This window comes from Triticum dicoccoides, chromosome 6B, assembly GCF_002162155.2.
Source record: "Triticum dicoccoides isolate Atlit2015 ecotype Zavitan chromosome 6B, WEW_v2.0, whole genome shotgun sequence".
NCBI classification, from domain to species: domain Eukaryota; kingdom Viridiplantae; phylum Streptophyta; class Magnoliopsida; order Poales; family Poaceae; genus Triticum; species Triticum dicoccoides.
Window position 1 is genome coordinate 594859255 of NC_041391.1, and position 13253 is coordinate 594872507.

Sequence of the window (13253 nt, forward strand, 5' to 3'; positions counted from 1 at the left end):
ATGCTGTTTGAGGCTAGGTCTCATTGTCATCACGAGGGAGTCGCCGTAAACCAGCTATCCTTTTTGTGTCTAGCCCTAAGATTGTTTCTTCTTGCTTGTAGCTTTGTCGCTTCTAACTCGTCCCTCTCTGGGGAGCCCTGCCCCTCCTTATATATGTTGAAGGGGCGGTTTACATGTGGAGTCCTATTAGGATTAGGACTAGTCTATCTCTAATACAAACCGGATACAAGTGTTGGTCTCAACTCCTTGTAAGGCAAATATTCCTTTCCTCTTGAACCGGCCCACAATGGTTGAACCGGCCTTCATGAACCGCCAGACAGGCCGCCGGGTCTTGTTGCTCCTGTGGCCCGCCTGCCGGATTACCAATGAACTATAAACCGTCTGGTCTGTGCAGGCCGCCGGTGAATCGCCAAGTCAGGCCGGATTATCCTTCCGGCCGGTTTACACCGCGGGGTATACCCCCGACATTAGCCCCCAGTTTAATTTGGATTCATCCATGTTAAACTGATATGCAACATAAACACAAGAACAAATTCGTCGGGTTGTGTTCCGGTTTAAATACTCTTGTAAACCGGCACTTGATCATCCTTAAATCCTTGTCACCTCCTTCTAGAAAATCCGGGTTAATAACCAGCTTCATACTCAAATTGCTGATGTTGGCTTCTTATAGAAAAAATAATGTGAAGAATAATCCACTTGAATCGGCTTCCAAGGCGCCAGTTTTAAGAAATATTGGTCTTGACATACTCATATGATATTCAGTCGGTTTGAAGATGTAAAATTTGCCGGATTAATATTACCAAAATTGCCGGATTGTAAATATGGATGGCACCAAGTCATAATTGTCACCAACTCCAGGTCATAATTATTGCTCAAAACTGAGCATTTGAAGATTTTTTCTCCCTTATATCCATATTACCTGTAGCCCCCAAGTCTTGAATAGAACAAAGTGATGATTTGAGACTTGTTTCATATAATTACTGCCACTTTGAAGAAATCCATGTTGTTCATCCCAGTCACTTAGTAAAACTGAACATTCCATATTATGTAGCCCCCAAGTGCCGGGTTGTTATGCTTGCAGCAACCTGGGACTTGTAATTTCCTGATGCTCATAAAGACTTCAACCAGTGTAGCCCCAAGGGCCGGGTCATTATGCAATAATGAGCATGGACTTTGATAGATACTTCAATGAAAATAACATCATATGATGTAACCCCCATCATGGGGCTTGAATTCACGTCCACAAGGTTAAGAGCCTTTTGCTTTACCAACTGAGCAGTGGACCCTTCAATATAATGAATAAAAAGCTTTGTACCTTGAATTGTTTAACAGGAGCAAATGGTAGCCCCCAAGGACCGGCTCATTATAATGTGATGAGTCGGGTCTTCAATAAGATGAACAAAGAATGTCTTTGCATTAGCCCCCAAGTGTCATGGTGCATGCTTGCAGCGACATGAGACTTGCATATTTGATGTAATCTCAACTTCAATAATGTAGCCCCCAAGTGCCGGGTTGTAAGCCTGCAGCAACTCGGGACTATTCCTTCAATTGTAGAATATATCCATTGATAACATAATATCCATTGCGCTAAAGCGACTTTGAAAACCTCAATCATAATATTAATAACAATAATAAAAATCCAGCCATGTTGGCTATTCAAGATAATATAATCCGGTATGAAACCTTATTCATCCAATATCATAATGAAAATTCAACCAAGTTTGGCTATTTGAATAATATGACCCAATCATTTATAAGCGCATGATTCCAATGGCGCAATCAAAATATATACTAGCGACGTATAGTCCAAAGCCAGGCTGGTTTAATAAATACCGGATAATTTATAATCATGCTTTATTCAACCTGTTTCTGCATACAACAAGTTTAAAGTGTCCTGGCGGTTTACCGCCGGACGGGTCATAATGCCCAACATATAACCCGGGTTTATAACCAAGGCTGCACTTAAGAATTAATTAAATATGAAATATATCATACCTATAACATTGAATCACCTCGTTGGTTTACCAACTTTTTGTAGTAGAGGTAATAATCCAAATTTTGAGTACTGATAACTCCTTCCATATTGTGTCGGTTTATGATAAACCGTACCGGGTTGTGATAAACACCGGTTTAACCATATATAATACTGGTGACTCGTAGTCAAACCAGACCGGGTTAATAATCGCCGGATCATAATTAGTCATGTACTGACAACTTGTAGTCGAAAGTCAAGCCGGGTTAATGAACACCGGTTTACTCCATAATAAGATGGTAACATAAAATCAAAAAAAAAACAAACCGGGCAAATAATCTCCGGATTAAGAATTAACCGCGTTCCGTAAATTGACAGTCGAAACGGTCTGCGAATCTTGTCGGTTTAAGAACGCAACAAAGAAGAAATATTTATTAAAGAAAATTTCAAGCAAAGGCAAAAATAAAACCATTTGCAAAAATATGCTATACTGAGCTGATCAGATGGTATTACCATGGTCGGACAGGACCAAGCCCCCAATAGGAGTGACAATGATTCAAGTCAGCCAGGTCCCCAAATGATTCGTGGCATATATGCCAGATCAAGAGGCGTGGCAATTGTTCGGGTTCGACCAAGCCCCCAAGTGATTTTGTGGCCTTAGGCCGATCAAGAGGCGTGATTGGTTCAGACTTGACCATGTCCCCAAGTGATCTGGTGGCTGTCGCCTATCAAAAGGTGTCACGTTGGTTCGGACATGACCAAGGCCCTAAGTGATATATAAAAAGCAAATTTCAAGGGGTAAACCGGAGGCCGCTTTAAGACAGAACCTCCGTGTAACCACGCATGATGTAAAAAAGAACAAAGACCCCACTTTATGAAGCAGAAGCCCCCATGTGATCAATATGTTAGGCCAATAAGGCAGGATATCCATGTTTAAACCGCGCATCATGGCAGCAGGTCCTCTTCGGTAATTTTTAACTTTTTTGCAAGAGATAAATTCTTCTTGAACCGGGATCTTGAACCGGATATTGAGAGCTTCAAAGCTTTGTGGGAGACATCTTTCCCTTGAACCGGGTTTTAAACCGGAATCTTCATTTTTAGCCGGAAATTTTCTGACGGCCTTTAAACTCGAACTTGCGAGAAGTTAATTCCTTTTTGAACCGGAAATTCTCAAACCAGATTTGAGAGCTTCAGAGCTTTGTGGGAGAACAAATTTCCCTTGAGCCGGATTGTAAACCGGATATTTGAGAGCTTCAGTGAGACTCACTTCCCTTGAATCAGATTTTAAACCGGAATCTCTTCTGATGACCCGGAACTTCTTCATTGAGCCGGGATTTTGTAATTGTCATATACTTTCTAAGCCGGAAATTTTCTGACGGCCTTCAAATAACAGTAGCCTCCGGGACCGGGTTCTCTTTCCCTCCATTGTCCTGGGGTTCTTAAATTTGCTGAAACTAGCAAGATTTGCTGAGTCATGTCATTGTAGCCCCCGAGTCTCAAAGGTGACTCGAGGAGTTGGCTTGAGGCTCTCCATATTTGACCGTGATATAAACCGGCATAAGTTGTATATCATTGGTGTTGATAGCACGATGTGAATCCACAGAGGGTTGAGGTGACTGCGGCGGGTTGTAATTGATCCCGTATGAGCCGTGTCAGCAACTCGGCCAATGGTTCCTTCCAACTAGTGATTTGAAGTTAACCAAACTGTAGTGGCGGCGACTTGTGCACCTGCCCATCGAACCACCCAGTGCAGACGGCGACTGATAATATATGATAATTTGCCTCCAATTTGTTGGAAGAAAACCGGGCTTCCCAAGTAGTGACTTGTTCATACTCAATAAACAGCTCATCCAGATAAGTGTGGCCCGGTGCGTTGATGTAGACCAGGCCGCGAGAGACGGACAGTAAAAATGACCACCGCATCAGAGGTGGCTCAAAATAGATGAGTTGGCCGTAGTGCGGTAAACCGGCGCGGGCGAGTCAACCACGTTGTCCTGCATCAACAATAAGGCAAAGATAAACTGCTCTTTGACAACAATAATATATGCCAATAAAATATATCTTTAGATGGATGCCACCTAATGTGCCAGGCCGGAAATGATCCGCCATGAAATTGATGATCGCTCGGTGAAATTGAAGTCGCTCACGGATGAACCGGCCATGGCGTGGTAAACCGGTGCGGGCGGGAGAATCGGCCGCAGGGGCGAACAATAAGTCAATCGCATGTGTTGATGTAGCGGGGGTAGCAACCTGCGCAGGATGAGCGCTAGTGCAAAAAAAAAATCTACTCACACCCCTTTTTCAACACCTTTTTGTGTGGAATAATGGTCCTGTGAAGAAATAGCATAGACCAAGTAATTGTTCTTTGATAAAAACAATGTGCTAAGAAAAAATAAACTTAGATGGATATCACCTGATTTGTTCGGATGACGGATGATCCGTTCAACGTGACAGAAACGGTTCCGTCAGACTAGCGACTCAATATAACCCCGTGGCTCAACACGGCAGGGGCGGCTCAGTGCGGTGCGTTGGGGATCAAAAGCTTAGCAAATATTTGATGTGGCCGTAGCACCGTAGCCCCTTTCTTTTTTGTATACAACAACAAAACAATTGCAGCACCACGCCCTCCTTTCTTCAGGCAGCAAGTAACAGGGTAGCACGTAGGGGCGCCGTGGCGATCAGGGCCATCCGCGCACGCCTGAGCCGACCCGGCAGGTGGGGGCGAGGCTGTTGCGGTGTCCAGCACTGGCGATTCACAGGCGGACGCTGCAACGCAACCCTGCGGAGGTGGCAGCGCGCGGACGGGCGGCTCAGGCAAAGGTAGCTTCACGACGGCGACAATCTGGTGCAGCGGCGATGTTGATATGCTAATTTTTGATATTCAGAGACGTATGATGCCTTCATCCATACATGGATTCATAGTACTAGCACTGTTTTGGGAACGAGCTAGCGCATCTTCATGTGGACTTCTCCCTTGACCCTTTCAAAACTGTGGACCGATTGGACTTGATGCTTTGACGTGATGGAAAAAGCAGTATTTTTGCTCCATGTAGTATGCATGCAATGCAAAAGCATGCAAGTATATATATATATATATATATATATATATATATATATATATATATATATATATATATATATATATATATTGGGTACGTTGCTCCATCCAAAACCGCCAACGCATATATACTGATGGTGTAGTTAACCCTTGTTCTGTTCCTCCCGGCACGTTGAAATTGACAGGGACCACTAGGGCGGGGAGCGCCGAACGCACCCGTCGAGCGACGACTTGTAGTTGAACAATTAGACTGCCTTCGACATGTTGATATAAGCTGGACATAGGGACGGCGGGCACGTTTGTTCCTGGGTCTTCTGTTGCAGAAGGATGTTGGTGCGAGCCTCGGCGGGCTGGCATAGACCATGACGCCCAGATAGCAGGGTGGATCGCCGGCTTGATATGTGACAAGCTCCAAACTTTTGTCATGACCAGACGACGGAAGTTACCAGTCAATCAATTTATGTACAGAGAACAGTACGATCCAGGTAGTTTTCCTCATGTGCACGTAGCAACCGTAGATGAAAAAGTCTTATCTTATAGATGGCTTCACGAGCCGGAGTACTAATTGGAGCAGTACGGGCTGATTGCTATCGATTCCTTCATACGTACAGTGGTACTTATGGATTGATTTGCAGGCCTCGATCTCCACGCCTCGGAGTAGTAGTGGCAGATTGGGCTTGATCCTCGTCAACAACAGCTGATGTGGACGTGAAAAGCAATCACAATCGGACTCGTCCACAGAAACTGAAACGGCGGTTTCGGCGGAATATTGCAATACACTATATTTGATCCGACGAAAACTCTTGTCGGTCTTGACCACGACGAACTCTGCGTCACATGTGCTGTCGCCCGAGCTTTTCCCTAATTTTTTGAGCGACGAACTTGGAGTTGATGCAGATCCTCCGCACTGTCTCTTCTTCATCCGGAACATTGCGAGCTCCTCGATCCCTAGGAGAGATCCCTCCAAGAACTCAACACCACCGTGCGTGCGCCCCACGGTGGGCGCCAACTGTCATGGATTTGTCACGGCAGATGTCCTAGTGTAAGGACTTAGTCCCGAGGCCAACACATCTATGTGGTAGCTTGAGAGGGGTTGGGCGGAATCGAGAGACGCAACACAAGACAGGGATTTAGACAGCTTCGGGCCCCGGGAAACATCATCCGGTAACAACCCTACATGCTGTTTGAGGCTAGGTCTCATTATCATCACGAGGGAGTCGCCGTAAACCAGCTATCCTTTTTGTGTCTAGCCCTAAGATTGTTTCTTCTTGCTTGTAGCTTTGTCGCTTCTAACTCGTCCCTCTCTGGGGAGCCCTGCCCCTCCTTATATATGTTGAAGGGGCGGTTTACATGTGGAGTCCTATTAGGATTAGGACTAGTCTATCTCTAATACAAACCGGATACAAGTGTTGGTCTCAACTCCTTGTAAGGCAAATATTCCTTTCCTCTTGAACCGGCCCACAATGGTTGAATCGGCCTTCATGAACCGCCAGACAGGCCGCCGGGTCTTGTTGCTCCTCTGGCCCGCCTGCCGGATTACCAATGAACTATAAACCGTCTGGTCTGTGCAGGCCGCCGGTGAATCGCCAAGTCCGGCCGGATTATCCTTCCGGCCGGTTTACACCGCGGGGTATATCCCCGACAGGAACCGCGGCAAATGTTCGTGGTCCAACCAGGACTGAGCTAGGAGCTGGGGCTGTTGACGGTGTTGTGCAAGGAGAAGAAGGAGAGGATGAGGCTGGTTCTCAACTTATGGAACCCTATGTTAGCATGAGGTTTGACAACCTTCAAATTGCTAAGGATCACTACAACAGCTATGCCCTACGGATGGGTTTCTCTGTCAAGATGAACACCTCTAAGCGGACACCTCACACCAATGTATTGGTAAAACAACAGTTTTGGTGCAACAAGTTCAAGAAGCCCAAAGCTGATGATGGAGGAGCTGAGGCTCCTCCTGTCCTGGACCCTATACCAGATCCAAAACCTGTTGCTAGTGATGAGGAAATGGAAGATGAACCTCCAATCTTTGCTGAAGAGGAGGCTGGTCCTAGTAAGGAAAGAAGAAATGGAAATGTTGGTGAAGCTGATAGATGGGCGATGGGAGGTGACACACTTTGTTCGTGACCACAATCATCCGCTGGTGAACAAACCTTCGTTGTCCAAATACTTGAGATCCCACCAAGGCATCTCACCTGATAAAAAGGAGTTTTTGCGCATCTTGTATAACTGCAACTTGACTAGAGGTGTGTTTCTATATCCCTTATAGAATTAAGTTTCCCTCTAGGCAGTCCAGTGTGCAACTGTTATGGTACTCCTGTGCAACTGAAATGTCTTAATTGTGCAACTAGTGTCCAACTTCCCATGCTATTCCTATATCACTTTGGTGCTTGTTATTTAACTAGATTACCTTCACTGTGCAACTACACAATGTCTTGTATGCAAAACTGCAAAGTGTTTTTAAAAAGGTGCAACTAGGTGTTCATTTCCTGCAATTATCTTCTGTGCCAACACATGTCCTATTACTGTGCAGCTGGATGTGCACATTCGTGCGACTAAAAAAAGGATATATTGTTTTCTTTTTGTATTATGCGGGACATATGATGCATATAATGGCAAAGTTCTACAGATCTGAGATGATGGTGCCATTCGGACCAAAGGCAATAACAAATCTGTGTACAAGTTTCCGTAGAGATGACACAAAGGAGGGTGACATGATTGAGACAATTGCGCATTTCAAGGATATTCAGAAAACAGATCCAGACTTCTTCTATAAGGTAAAATATGATGAAGAGGACAGAGTTGTCAACATATTTTGGGTTGATGGATTAGCTCGAAAAGCTTAGGCTGAGGCGTACTATGATTGCATATCGTTTGACACCACCTACATGACCAACATGTACAATATGCTGTTCGCACCCTTCATTGGAATAAACCGACATGGCCAATCTTTCATGCTCGGTTGCGCGTTTGTGAGGCAGGAGTTGGCATTGAGCTTTGATTGGGTCTTCCAAGCATTCCTAGAGGCTATGGATGGCAAACCTCCTAACAACTTCATAACCGATCAGGATGGTGCAATGAGGCAGTAAATACAGAGCATCTTTCCAACCACCGTGCATCGCTATAGTCGGTAGCACATCATGAAAAAGGCACATGAAAAAGTTGGTTAGCTGTTGTGCCAGAATCCAGGGCTCTCTGATGATTTCAACTACTATGTTGACTTTAGCTTCACTCCAGACGAGTTTGAACAAAATTGGGTTGGGTTAATGATGAAGTACGAGGCTATGACACACGCACACTTTGAGAAGTTGTACGAATACAGGTCAACTTGGGTGTCGTGCTACTTCAAACACATGTTCTTCCCCTTCTTGCAGTCTACACAGTGTAGTGAGGGGTTCAACACCGTCCTAAAAAGATATGTGAACCCACACAACTCAATGCTGAACTTCTTTAAGCAATATGAAAAAAATCAGAACCACATCCTTGCCAAGGAAGGCTGCAATGATTACAGGACAGAACACCATGAGATTGAGCTATGGTCCAACTTCCCAATAGATAAGCAAGCTTACGAAACCTACACTAGGGACCTTTACCGCAAGTTCAGAGAAGAGTTTGAGCTAATTGGACGTTATAATGTGTTCCAAGTTGGTGCTGATTTGAGATCAGACCGAACCAGGAATTTGTTGCCAAATATGGTTCTTGAAACTACTTGGTGCAGGCAAGGGTGGAGGAGGGTTCCTATTTGTGTGAGTGTTGTAAAATGGACAATGACGACATCCTCTATTGCCACATCCTCAAGGTGTTCATCCATATTGGAGTTGATGTCATACCGGAAAGGTACCTGCTAAGAAGGTGGACACCTACTGCTGTACCTAGTGCGCCAGGGACTGGATATGAGCAACCGGATAAAATGCCTCCTCAATCAAAGAAGCAGATAAGGGAGGGAAACATGATATACGATTTTCGGAAACTAGCCAAGTTTGTGAGTGGCTCTGATGCAGCACAAGGTATTGTATACAAGCATATGCGCGGAGCACGTGCCAAGATCGGCCACGTGAACAAGTCCAAGAAAAAGAAAAAACCGGCTGCTGCTACGGAGCCATAATATGATGACAACCCTCGAGGACCTCCTCCACCTCCATGCCCTACACGGCATGCTCCGCCACTTCCTCCCCCGCCTGGCCCAACAAGCAGTGCCCCGCATGCTCCTCCCAATGGCCCTACAGGGAGTACTTAGGGGCCTCATCATCCAGGTAATTACCTGCCCCAACACCCCATCTAACTAGGTGTGTAACTTCAGTTGCACACATCATGGTGCCCAGTTGCACAGAACATGCTACCCAGTTGCGTACGCTATGTTAGTTCAAGCATCAAGAGAAACAACTAACTTGATTTTCCTGTTCTGGCTATAGTTGATGGCAGGACCTCCTCCACATCCAGGCCCTACACGGCATGCTCCTCCACCTCCTCCCCTGCCTGGCCCAACAAGCAGTGCCCCGCGTGCTCCTCCCAATGGCCCTACAGGGAGTACTCAGGGGGCTCGTCATCCAGGTGATTATCTGCCCCAACTCCCCAACAAAGTAGGTGTGTGATTTCAGTTGCACACATCATGGTGCCCAGTTGCACAGAACAGGCTACCCAGTTGCGCGCGCTCTGTTAGTTCGAACATCAAGACAAACAACTAACTTGTTTTTCCTGTTCTGGCTATAGGTGATTACCATCCAAGTGCCATGATGGGCCGTGCTACTATAGGTTTTCTTTTAAACTTAACTTGCACACAGCAACCAGTTAGTTGCACAACATAAGCTGCGTGGTTGCAGAGAACATTAGTCCTGGTTGTGCAAAAAAACTAAACTTTTTATATGATTATTCCAGAGGTGATCAAACCAAACCTCGTGATGGTCCAGCGCCCACGCACACTGGTCCTACTGCCTCGTTGGAGGCTGCATCCCCGACACAAGCCTATGATGATTTTGTTAGTCGACGGTACAAATCGGCGCTGGAGCTACACCAAAGAAGAAAAACAAATGCAGCCACTACCAATCTACAAAGCACACTGCTGGTGTGTGTCCACTCAGTCTGCTGTGATTCTCTTGCATCATTTGTATCAAAAAAGGAAAAAGGGAAAAGAATGATGGTTTTTGAGCAATATAGGGGCCAAAGTGGACACATTCAACATCTATGCTTTCTCTTCTCTAAGTTGTTTTCCTTGAATTAGTTAATGCACTATGTAAAAATGGTTGCTATTTGTGCCTTTGTTGGCAAATCGTTTAATATTTAGTTGTTGAACAATTGTATGCCCAATGCTCCTAATGTGTCAACAAAAGTGATGACATTGAGTTGCAACGGAATTACTACTAATATGCAACTACAAATCTGTCTAAAAATTGTGCAAACCAACAAGGCATTGAAAAAGGGGCAGAGAATAAAAAAGAGTACTGACCTAGTCCTTTTCGTATCTCAGAAACTTCCTCCATGGGGCGGAGTTGTGCGTGCTGGTGACCCAATCATATGCCAGCTTCTTCCTGATGTTGAGTACTTCCTTGGGCTCATAGTTGGGCAGTAGGCTCCCGTTTCACTCAGTGGTCTTAAGCAGTGCGACAAACCACACTCATTGCTGCAGTGGGGAAAGAGGAAATTTGTTGGAGGCTTTTAAAACCAATAAGATAATGTACTCTGTGGCACTGTGCAACTAATTATGTGCCACTGTGCAACTAATTATGTGCCACTGTGCAACTACTTTTGTGCCACTGTGCAACTAATTATGTGCCACTATGCAACTACTGATGTTCCACTATGCAACTGGCTTGATAATCCATGAGAAAGTCATAAAAATGAAAAACAGATTGCAAACTAGTTGTGTGTCTTAAAAAACTAAAGATTGTACATGTAGGAAATTTTAAAGACTATAGATTAATTGAAAAAATAGAGAAGAATGTAATGCTTCTTGTCTTACTTGCCAAGCTGCTTCGGTATGTCGATGTCAATAATCTGGAAGTGCTCGATGCTCTACTTTGGGTAATGCTTCCTCCATAGCTGCCGTACTGCCCCCGCGGTCGTAGAGGCGGTGTTCATCAACTCAATGTGTTCTAGCTTCCTGTTTGAATCAAGGACTTCGAAACGTCCGTCCCTCAAGTTGATGTTGAAGACCCAATAATGCTTGCCTCCTTCATGGTCGTTTACATTAGTACACTCAAGCACTGGCAGCATGACCTGCACGCATGAATGATTCAGACACAGATACACATTGTATGTAAGAAAAAACAGTACAAAATGGTGAAGTTGAAACAGGTTGCCAGAAGGTATTTGCCAACTAATAGATGTGTCATGTGCAACTGAACATGCTATGAGTGCCAACTAAGAGATGGATCATGTGGGCACAACACTGACCAAGTCTTTCTTGTCGAGACGGTTCTTGTATTCAAACTTCTTGTTTATCTCATTCACATTGTGGATCCCTTGATGTAAGTTGATCTGCAGAAATTATAAACATGCATCAAACTCCTTTCTATATGAAAGGACTCCCTGATTGGTCAACAAAAGTGGTACAAAAAAAGGAAGAGGGTACAAAGGTTTTGAAAAATCTTACAGAAAACCTCAGTGGCATAACAACTTTCTTTGACCTTTATGGTAAGTTATCCATGAAGTGTATGATTCCAGTCTCAAAAGGTTTTGAAAAATCTTACAGAAAACCTCAGTGGCATAACGACTTTCTTTGACCTTTATGGTAAGTTATCCATGAAGTGTATGATTCCAGTCTCAATAACAATTCTTGACAGCCATTGAAGAGGCTTCATGGAATCAACTAACTCCTTTAAAGATATGTATAAATTACCGTACCTAATTATCTCAAGGCTGCATTTTTTCTAAAAGAAATGAAAGACAAAGTTAGCTTGAAGGGTCATAGCAAGAAAGAAAATGTGTATTAAAAAAACAAGAGTGTGCAACTAAAAGCACTGTTCTGTGCAACATGATCTGCTTGCTGTGCAACTAAGTGGGTGCTACTGTGCAACTGAAAAGGATATCTATATAGGATGTGGGGAGTTGGTTTACCTGGTATCATCATCATTTGCTCCTTCATGATGCCTGACCCAATACAAAAGGGCAGTGTAAAGCTTGTTGACTGCCTCATTGGAGTTAAAGGTCTTCTTTTTGTTGTAATCAATGAATGGGGACCGTTGAGATGCTCTTGTCGGATATCGGGTTCCGACAAAACCCTTAAGGTTTGAACTTTGGGGTGCACACGAAGATCTTCTCCCCACCGATCTATGCCCCAAAGCCTCGCCGCGATTCTAAGCTAGCACGATGAACAACACAAGGGACACGAGATTTATACTGGTTCGGGCCACCGTTATGGTGTAATACCCTACTCCAGTGTGGTGTGGTGGATTGCCTCTTGGGCTGATGATGAACAGTACAGAGGAAGAACTCCCTCGCGAGGAGAAGTGTTCTTGTGCTTGGTGGTGTGCTTGGCGAGGAATCGGTCTAATCGACCGGGGATCCGTCCTTGCCTTGGTGGTGGCTAGCCCTATTTATAAAGTCCCTGGTCCTCTTCCCAAATATTGAGCGGGAAGGGAGCCAACAACAGCCATTTTGAAAGGGGACAACTAGTCACTACAAAAAAAATACACATCCATGACATTTTGGGCCGAACGAATTTTTTGTCTGTCATACATATGACACTCTGTGACGATAATTGTGAAAAAACCGGTTATCATCATAGATGTGGTGGGCTCCTACTTCTATGACAAAAAATCATGACAGAAATGGGCTTTTCGTCCTGGGCGGGTCGGAGATGCAGCTGCATGACATTCTTTGGGCCGTCCATGACAGAAAAACCATGGTAGAAGCGAGGGCGAGGAAAATTTCGGGGAGTTCCCGGTTACGGTGGGAGGTCGGGGGCCGAGCGATGCACGTTTCTCTCGTACACGTACGCGCGTGTGTGCGAGGCATTGGCTCTAACTGAACCCGAGCGAGGCATTGGGCTCTAACTGAACCCGAGTGATTGCACTACAGGCTACGCGTTACTGAACCCGAGCGATCGATCGATGGCTGTTAACTGAACCCGATCGAGCAATTCCTTCGCTACTACTGCTAACTGAAGCCGATCGATTGGATGAACATTGAGCTTTGCAGGGGGGGGGGTTGGATGAACAGTGAGTGGTGGCGTTGCCTCTGGATGAACAGGACCGCGTGGTGTGGAGGGCTGGATGAACAGTAGACAGT